Raw genomic sequence first — 9342 nt, forward strand, 5'->3', positions numbered from 1 at the left:
TAAGATATTTTAGAGTGTATTTTGGAGAAGACCCCTATCTTAGAATTGGGTTGCCATTTAAAAATAAACAGTTCACCAAAAAGACAACAAGAAAAGAATTCACAGCAGTGGAAGGTCATTGCCATCTCTAAGCTGGAGGGGCCAAAGGAGGAGGTAATATGACAGTAGTCCGGGGCCTGTGGTCACTCAGCAAAGCTGGAAACACAGAGGACTGGCCTGTGGGAGCTGGAGCTGTGGAGAAGACGCGGTTGTTGATGGAGACGCAGCCCAAGGTGTGAGGAGACAGGGAAAAATACCCTGGCTTCTCCCTCCCTCAAACCGCCAATCTCCCCCAGGACCTCCCGTTGGCCAATGAGAAGTCCACGGACCTGGAGCCTGGGAAGTGCAGCCTGCAGAAGTCAGCCGCTCTGCAACTCAGAGCAGAACCAGGGAAGGGCAGCACAGGGATCTGAGGGCAAAGAGGACCGGTCCCTCCCCAGCGGGACCTCCCATCCCTGTCCCTGCTCCTCCCAGCAGTCCCCACCACAGCTCCAGCCCTGGCTTCTTGGATCTAGAGATGCCACATCATACCTGTGTCTCCCCGCCCGCCAGCCGTAGCCCCGCCTGGGATGCCTCCTCCTGCCCGTTTAGCTTCTCAGCTCTTTCATCACCCGTACAAGCACCTCCTTGTGTTGATATTCCATCTTCTGTTTGAAATTCCCAGACTGGTCTCCATTTTCCAGACTGGACCCGTGCTAATACAGCCATGCCACATTTCACAGAATGGCCACAGTGCTACCTGCTAAGTCTGTGGATGGACTGAGTAATGAACCAGATGGGAAGGCAGAAATCAAATGGGCTGAGTGCTGGCGGCAGGGCCCACCCCAGGAACTGCGTGGGCCAGGCTGCGAAGGAGCCACAGAAATCCCATGGCCGACTCTAGTTTCTACCAAGGTGCTGGGATTCACAAGTCAGGACTCGGGCACAGCTGAGAGGCTCCGCGTGGCTCTGGGCCAAGGGAATCAGTTTCTGTTAAGGGCCTCAGGCTGCTTGTCTGTATTCATATATCACCCCGTGTTTGCTTGCCAGGGTTGCCAGAACAAAGCACCACAGACCAGGCGTTTTAAACCACAGAAACGTCTTCTCTCACAGATTTGGAGGCTGGAAGTCTGAGAGCAAGGTGTCCTCGGGGCTGTTTCCTCCCGAGGCCCTCTCTCGGCTGATAGAGGGCTGTCTTCTTCTCTCTGTGCATCCGTGTGTCGTAATCCCCTTTTCTTATAAGGTCCTATTGGATTAGGACTCACCCTGTTGACCTTGTTTTAACTTCATAACCTCTTTAAAGGCCTCATTTCCAAATAGAGTCCCATTCTGAGATGTCGGGGGCTAAGACTTCAACGTATGACTCAGGGCCTGAGTGGGGGAGCGGTTGGTTTACAATTCAGCCCATGACAACCGCAATCTCACAAGGTGGACATTTTCAGCCCCATTTTCCAAACAAGGCAGTGGAGGCCCAGACGGTGATCTGCCCGGGGCCACCCAGAGCTGGTCAGCTCTCCACCCGTCAGGCCCCCAAACTCTTCGCTCGCTCTCCGTGATGGCCTCAGACCCCGGGAGATGCACTCGTCTCCCCTTTAACTCCTGTGTGTCGTAAGACAGCGATCCCCCATGTATTGAGCGTGTATCAGTGACCAGGCTCTTCCACTGGCATTTTGCATGTCTTCCGTGTACACAAGATGCCCTTCCTGCTAGCCTCTGCTCAGACGTCCTCAGACACGCCCCCCCACCCCGGAGCCCCTCATTTGTAACAGTGCCACCACCCTCAGATCCGTCTCCTGCCTTGTCTTCCCTTACAGTGTCATCTGTACCTGAGAGTATCCTGTATGTGTGGGTTTTGTGGGTTTTTTTTATAGTCTTCCCCCAACAAGACTGCATGAGGGCAGGATCCAGGTCCTGACATATCTTTATTGCCTAAATGAGATTCATCACAGTCGCTTAATGTTGGTTCAGTAAATAATGAAATGAGTGAATGCTCTCGTCAAATCCTCACCAAATATCTGTAGGATGAGGGCCGAAGGAGTCTCCCTTTATTGGAGAGGAAACTAAGCTCAGAGAAGGTCCCACGCTCACTCAGGTGGCAGGTAGAGAAGATGAAATTTGAACCAGGTCTGTATTCCCAACCTCCACAGCCAGGCCAGCCTCCTTGTCTTGGCCTTCCTTCTAAATCGCTCCTTGCTCTGTGGCTTCCCAAATGACCCTCACAGCTGAACCTCTTATTCTGGAAATTCCCAATTCTTCACTGAGCTGAAATGCAGTATCATTTTGTGCTAGCAGGTGTCACAAGAGCAGTTATCATGGCCACAATCAGCTGTCCAGAACTCCCCAGCAGGAACCTGTCAGAGTTTATTTAATCACCTTTAAGGACAAACTTTTGCTCCATAATCAGTCTGCAGCTACATCCTTACACCTGTGTTTAGGGGCAGTCAGGTGAGAATTTCTCTGGGAACAGATTCCTAAAAAATGGAATTCCACAGAGCTATGAACACTTTTAAACTGCATAGGTTCCATGCAAAGCCGGGAACTTACAAAGTCTGGTTTACAAGCCAGGAATGTGGGGCCCAGAGAAGGCACGTGGGTTATCCAGGAGCACACAGCAAGATAGCACAAGGGCCAGGTTTGAAATTGGCTCCATTGGCTTCCACCTAGGCTCAAATGCCATCTTTGTGCATTTTGATATGTTTGTGGGCCTAGATTTGACTACTCCTTTAGACATTCAATCATCCATCTGTTCATTTAACAAATGCATTGGTGAGATACAGGCTCAACGCTGTAAGAATGGTTCAAATAACAAATATCTCCTAGACAAGAAAATAAGTTTATTTTCTTCTCTCACATCAGTCTGAACAAAAGCTGTTCAGAGCTGGATGATGGCTTTATGGTTTTAGAGGCCCAGACTCTTTCCAGCAGTTTCCATCTCATGGTCCAAGAGGGCTGCCCTAGTACTGCCATCACATCTACATTACTGCTAGTAGGTAGTAGAGAAAAGGCAATAAAAGTCAACCTCTTTAAGGGCACAAACCAGGGTGTTTTGTGCCACTTTCATTCCCATCCTATTGGCTGAAACTAGTCATATGTCCTGTACTGCTGCAAGGGAGACCACGAACAGTATTCATTAGCTAACACAGCTAGGCAGCCATCACGTTTATTCGAAAACTCAGGGCTCTATTTCCAATGAATATACTGTCCTTTCTCTGCCACTCATACATTTTCTGAGCACCTACCATGTGTGGAGAAGGTGCAGCAGACCGGAAATAACATAAACTTTGGAATTTTACTCCTCTTGGGTTTGAATCCGAATTTTGCCTTTCCCGGCTGTGTGGCATGACCTCTCTGAGCCTGTTTCGTCATTTAAAAAATGGAGACAGGAAAGTGAGTGTGTTAATCCCACGTGGGAGTCTTGTGAGAGTCATGGTGTAGGCTTAGCACTGAACCTGGTCTATACTTGGCACTGAGAAAACAGCAGCTGCTGCAATGTGTATTTTATGCTTGCAGCATATCTCAATTCAGACTACCACATTTCAAGTGCCCAGTAACCACTTATAGTGTACGAAAGGTCTAAACCAGCAAACAAAAGGATAAATGTTTTGAAAGAAAAAAAGAAAACAAATGGCAGCTGCTTTTAAAATGAGCCATACCCAGAGCCAGCCTCCCAGAGCCAGAGGTGACTCAGCAGAGGCCCTGCCCTCCATTCCAGTGGGGAGACATTCCAGGGCAGCTTCCTGTCAATAAAAGCTTGGAGACATGTCCACGCATAATCCCAATATATCAATCATGCATGAGTCAGAGAATGATACCCATAGTCACAAAGCAGCAGCTGGGCCCAGGATTCCTGGCATCCTTCCACACCCAAGAAGCTTCCCTGGTGGCTCAGATGGTAAAGAATCTGCCTGCAATGTAGGAGACCTGAGTTCCTCCCCTGGGTTGGGAAGATCCCCTGGAGAATGGAACGGCTACCCACTCCAGTATTCTTGCCTGGAGAATTTCATGGACAGAGGGGCCTGGTGGGCTACAGTCCATGAGATCACTAAGAGTTGAACATGACTGAGCAACTTTCATTTTCCAAGCCCATCTCCCCAACCCCATTTTACCTTTGCTTCTCTAAGCAAACAGAACCAAGGGTTTTTCAGGTGGCGCTAGTGGTAAAGAAACTCTCTGCCAGTGCAGGAGACATAAGAGACACAGGTTCGATCCCTGGGTTGAGAAGATCCCCTGGAGGAGGATATGGCAACCCACTCCAGTATCCTTGCCTGGAGAATCCCATGGACAGAGGAGCCTGGTCGGCTACAGTCCAGGGGGTCGCACAGAGTCAGACACGACTGAAGTGACCTAGCACGCACGCAAACAGTGCCAAAGGGAGTGCTGCAAACACCGTGGGCTCTACTGTTGATCAGTCTCCTCCTACAGGGCCATGGGGCCCGGTTCCAATTGGAAGCCATCGCGAACAGACTCGGCTGACCCTTCCTACGCCTATAGGAGCAGGGTTTTCCAGGGTAGCTGGGGAGAGAAAATTGCTGGGGTGAACTGTAGATCTGGGGGGTGCTCCAATTACAACTGAGGGAGGCATCTCTTCCCAGTTTACCCATAGGTCACAGTTTCTCAACCTCAGCCCTACTGACACTTTGGGCCAGAAAATTCTGTCCTGTACCTGGTAGGGTTCGGCAGCATTCCCAGCCTCTACCCGTGAGATGCCAGCAGCGTATCACTACCCCCAGGTGTGACAGCCACAAGTGCTTCAAGGCATTACCAAATGTCCCCTGGGGGGCAAAATCATCCCAGTTGAGAAACACTGCTCTCAATGTACAGAGCCTGCAAGCAGGGTTTATGAGCACAGATTCTTTCAGCAGATTCATGGCTGTCATTGATTTTCTTCTCTGTAGACAGAGACATTACTTTGCCAACCAAGGTCCGTCTAGTCAAGGCTATGGTTTTTCCCGTGGTCATGTATGGATGTGAGAGTTGGACTGTGAAGAAAGGTGATCACCAAAGAATTGATGCTTTTGAACTGTGGTGCTGGAGAAGACTCTTGAGAGTCCCTTGGACTGCAAGGAGATCCAACCAGTCCATTCTAGAGGAGATCAATCCTGGGTGTTCATTGGAAGGACTGATGCTAAAGCTGAAACTCCAATACTTTGGCCACCTCATGCGACGAGTTGACTCACTGGAAAAGAGTCTGATGCTAGGAGGGATTGGGGGCGGGAGGAGAAGGGGACGACAGAGAATGAGATGCCTGGATGGCATCACCAACTCTGTGGACATGAGTTTGAGTGAACTCCGGGAGTTGGTGATGGACAGGGAGGCCTGGCGTGCTGTGATTCATGGGGTCGTGGAGAGTCGGACACGACTGAGCGACTGAACTGAACTGAACTGAGACAGGTGCACAGTTTATCTCTCTGGAAGAGGGCCATGACCTTGGTGATTACTAGTGTAAGAATAAGGATTCCAGACAGATAACTAGTTGGAAGTTGCTGAACACAACGGGGAGCTCAACTCAGGGCTCTGGGACAACCTGAAGGGGCGGAATGGCGGGGGAGGGAGGGCGTTCCAAAAGGGAGGAGATCTATGTACACTTGTGACTGGTTCACACTGTTGTGCAGTGAAACCAGCACAACATTGTAAAGCAATTATCCTCCCATTAAAAGTAAATTAAAAAAAAAAAGAGTAAGGATTTCAGGTCTTATTGGGATAATTAGTGGAATTTGAATATGAACGATAAGAATGACGCTGTAAGACTGGATCGACGTCAAATGTCCTGATTTTGAAAACTATGCAGCGGTCCTGTAAGAGAATGTCCTTGTTCTTAGGAGATGCACACTAAAGTAATTAGCGGTAAAATGACATTGTATCTTTTTTATGTAACTGACTCTCAAATGATTCAGAAAAATTACACAGAGAGAAATAATGATAAATGCAGTAAAATGTTGACAACTAGGGGATATGAATGAAGGTGATACACAGAAATTTACTGTACTGTTTTTCCAACTTTTCTGTAAATTTTAAATTGTTTTTTAGAAATTATTATTTTAAAAGGGTTTTTTAAAATCATCGATGCTTTACTCTAGTTTTTAAAACACAGTTTTCATCTGCTGTTCCCATCTGCTCCCAGGGAAGGGAAGCATGATTATGCCTAGGAACTGGGACCCACAGAGGTTACAGCCCCAGGAATCTCCCAGAAAGGGTTCTATTTGCTTTTATTGGTGTCTGTAAAACGCCCAGCAGGGGCATGACCATGGAAGGTGACAAGAAACAAGGTTGGAGAGTCAGCACGGCCTTTACAGCCAGGAGAGGGTGTGGATCTCACCCCAACACCCTCATAATCAAATGTAACAAACATTTCTGCCAAGAACCCCACCTCTCACGGAGCTCACTGTGAACCTTACAAGAGACCTATGAAGTGCTACTCTTTCCATTTTGAGGAAGGAAAATGGACCCACAGAGGCTCAGAAACACAGCTGTGAAACTCCAAGCTTCAAAGACCAGGCTTCTTCCACTGCCCACCGCTGCCCTGGCCTTCGTCCTCATCTTAGGAGTGTAATTCTGGGTCTTCCCTCATTTCTGGCTTTGCTCTAACTCGATGACCAAAATCATGTGTCATTCTCTAGGTCAGAAATAACTACTTGATGCTGCTGGACATCGCTCCTTGGGATGTCCAACCTGCATCTCACGTGCAGCATGCCCAGAACATAACTCCTGGTCTCCCCCTCCCCAAACCTGCTCCCATCTTGTTCTTCCCCAGGTCAGTCAATGGCACCTCCATCCTTCCAGTGGTTCAGACTAGAAACCTGAGAGTCATCCTTGACCTCTCTCCCTCACCCCCCATGACATCAACCAGCAAGTCCTGGCCACTCCACCTTCAAAATGCATCCAGAACCCACCACTTCTCCCACCTCCACAGTCACTCCAGTCTGACCTTCCAACCCCTCCTACTTGGACTATTGCAGTCACCTCCTCTCTGGTCTCCTGGTTTTCCTCAGTCTCTGAGCCCACCTCCCACAAGCAGCCCAAGGATCCTACTAAAATGTAAGGTCAAGGTCACTGTACAATTCTTTACTAAAATTTGCCCAATAGAACTTTCTGCAATGGTGGAAATGTTCTATATCTGCACTAATTCATTAGCCTCCAGCCACGTGTAACTATTGAGCACTTGAAATGTGCTACGTGTAACTGAAGGACTGAAAGTTTAATCTTAACTTACTTAATTAGCCACCCTCTCTTGGCAAGACTGTGGGAAATGGGTATGCTTGAACACAGCTGCTGCTGCTGCTAAGTCATGTCAGTCGTGTCCGACTCTGTGCGACCCCATAGGTGGCAGCCCAACAGGCTCCTCTGTCGCTGGGATTCTCCAGGCAAGAATACTGGAGTGGGTTGCCATTTCCTTCTCCAATGCATGAAAGTGAGAAGTGCAAGTGAAGTTGTGTCTGACTCTTAGCAATCCCATGGACTGTAGCCTACCAGGCTCCTCCATCCATGGAATTCTCCAGGCAAGAGTACTGGAGTGGATTGCCATTGCCTTCTCCATGAACACAGCTAGTGGGAATATAAATTAGTTATATGATTCCAATGGCAATATCTGCTTACCTACCTACCAATAGGTTTATCTATATCTGCCAGAATGGCTAAGCAGTTAACATTTGTCAAAGCAATCCCACTTTAGGAGCAAGTTCAATAGACCTACCTTCATGTGCCAAAATGACATTGAGCAAAACGTCTATAACATTCAAAGATGGGAAATGACCCAAGTGTCCATCAATAAACAACTAGTTAAATGAATTATGATCTAGCCACACAGTGGAAAACGATGACGTTATCTTAAAAATGAGGAAATAATGACCCTTGAAGCACAAAGAAAACAGTAGATAAGACTCCATCAGAAGTAAAAACGTTTTGTGCCTCAAACGACGCCCGCAAGAGAGTTAAGAGACAATCACAGCATGAGAGGAAATGCGACAGCCATGCTCCCGGCTCTTTCCCTACAGCGACCTGGGCCAGGCTAGTGCCTGACAAATGTGTTCCCTGAGCAAATGAATGACCTGTCTGTCCATCACCCATCATGTGCCGGCCACCAGGGGAGCTCCAGCTCCACCAGGGGACACCAGCTGGAACCAGCCACCTCATCCTGCTTAGAGGTCTGGGACACAGGCAGAGCTTGGAAGGGCGTGTCCCTGAAGTCTGAGATCCAGCCGATCCCAACGCAAGGCACCTTAATCTCCTGGACTGAAATTTTGAACTGTGTAAGCTACAAGGCAAAGCCAGCCAGATTTGCCAGAATTCAGCAGGATGTGAATTGCAGACTGCAATCTCTCCCTGCCAAAGAAGAGTGCTTTTCTTTCCTGGGAGGTGGTATGTACAAAGAAACGGAAAGGGGGCGTGGATCTGGCGGGGGAGAGTGGCCGCCCAGCGTGGGAACGCCTAGGAAACACTCCTGGGGTGACTGACTTTTCCTAGCACCGGGACAATCCAGGGTTTAAACCTTCAGAGGACAAGGATGGAGCCTCCAAAAGATCTTACAGAATGGGGTCTTACCTCCCCTCCCTGTTTCCCCTGGGTACCTCTCGGGTTCTTCCACCACCTCTTGAACACTCTTAGCTCCCATCTGGTGGGTGAGGAGGTGTGGAATTTATGTGAGCAATTACCGTGTAGTTTGTAGTCGGCTAGACCTCAGTGCCTGGAGAATCCCAGGGACGGGGGAGCCTGGTGGGCTTCTGTCTATGGGGTCACACAGAGTCGGACACGACTGAAGTGACTTAGCAGCAGCAGCAGCAGCAGACCTCAGATATGCAGATGACACTACCCTTATGGCAGAAAGTGAAGAGGAACTCAAAAGCCTCTTGATGAAAGTGAAAGAGGAGAGTGAAAAGGTTGGTTTGAAGCTCAACATTCAGAAAACAAAGATCATGGCATCTGGTCCCATCACTTCATGGGAAATAGATGGAAAAACAGTGGAAACAGTGTCAGACTTTGTTTTTTTGGGCTCCAAAATCACTGCAGATGCTGATTGCAGCCATGAAATTAAAAGACGCTTGCTCCTTGGAAGGAAAGTTATGACCAACCTTGATAGTATATTAAAAAGCAGAGACATTACTTTGCCAACCAAGGTCCGTCTAGTCAAGGCTATGGTTTTTCCCGTGGTCATGTATGGATGTGAGAGTTGGACTGTGAAGAAGGCTGATCGCCGAAGAATCGATGCTTTTGAACTGTGGTGTTGGAGAAGACTCTTGAGAGTCCCTTATACTGCAAGGAGATCCAACCAGTCCATTCTAAAGGAGATCAATCCTAGGTGTTCATTGGAAGGACTGATGCTAAAGCTGA

The sequence above is a fragment of the Moschus berezovskii genome, chromosome 15, assembly GCF_049115385.1.
Source record: "Moschus berezovskii isolate FMDL1 chromosome 15, NW_MosBer_1.0, whole genome shotgun sequence".
In the NCBI taxonomy this organism is placed as follows: Eukaryota; Metazoa; Chordata; class Mammalia; order Artiodactyla; family Moschidae; genus Moschus; species Moschus berezovskii.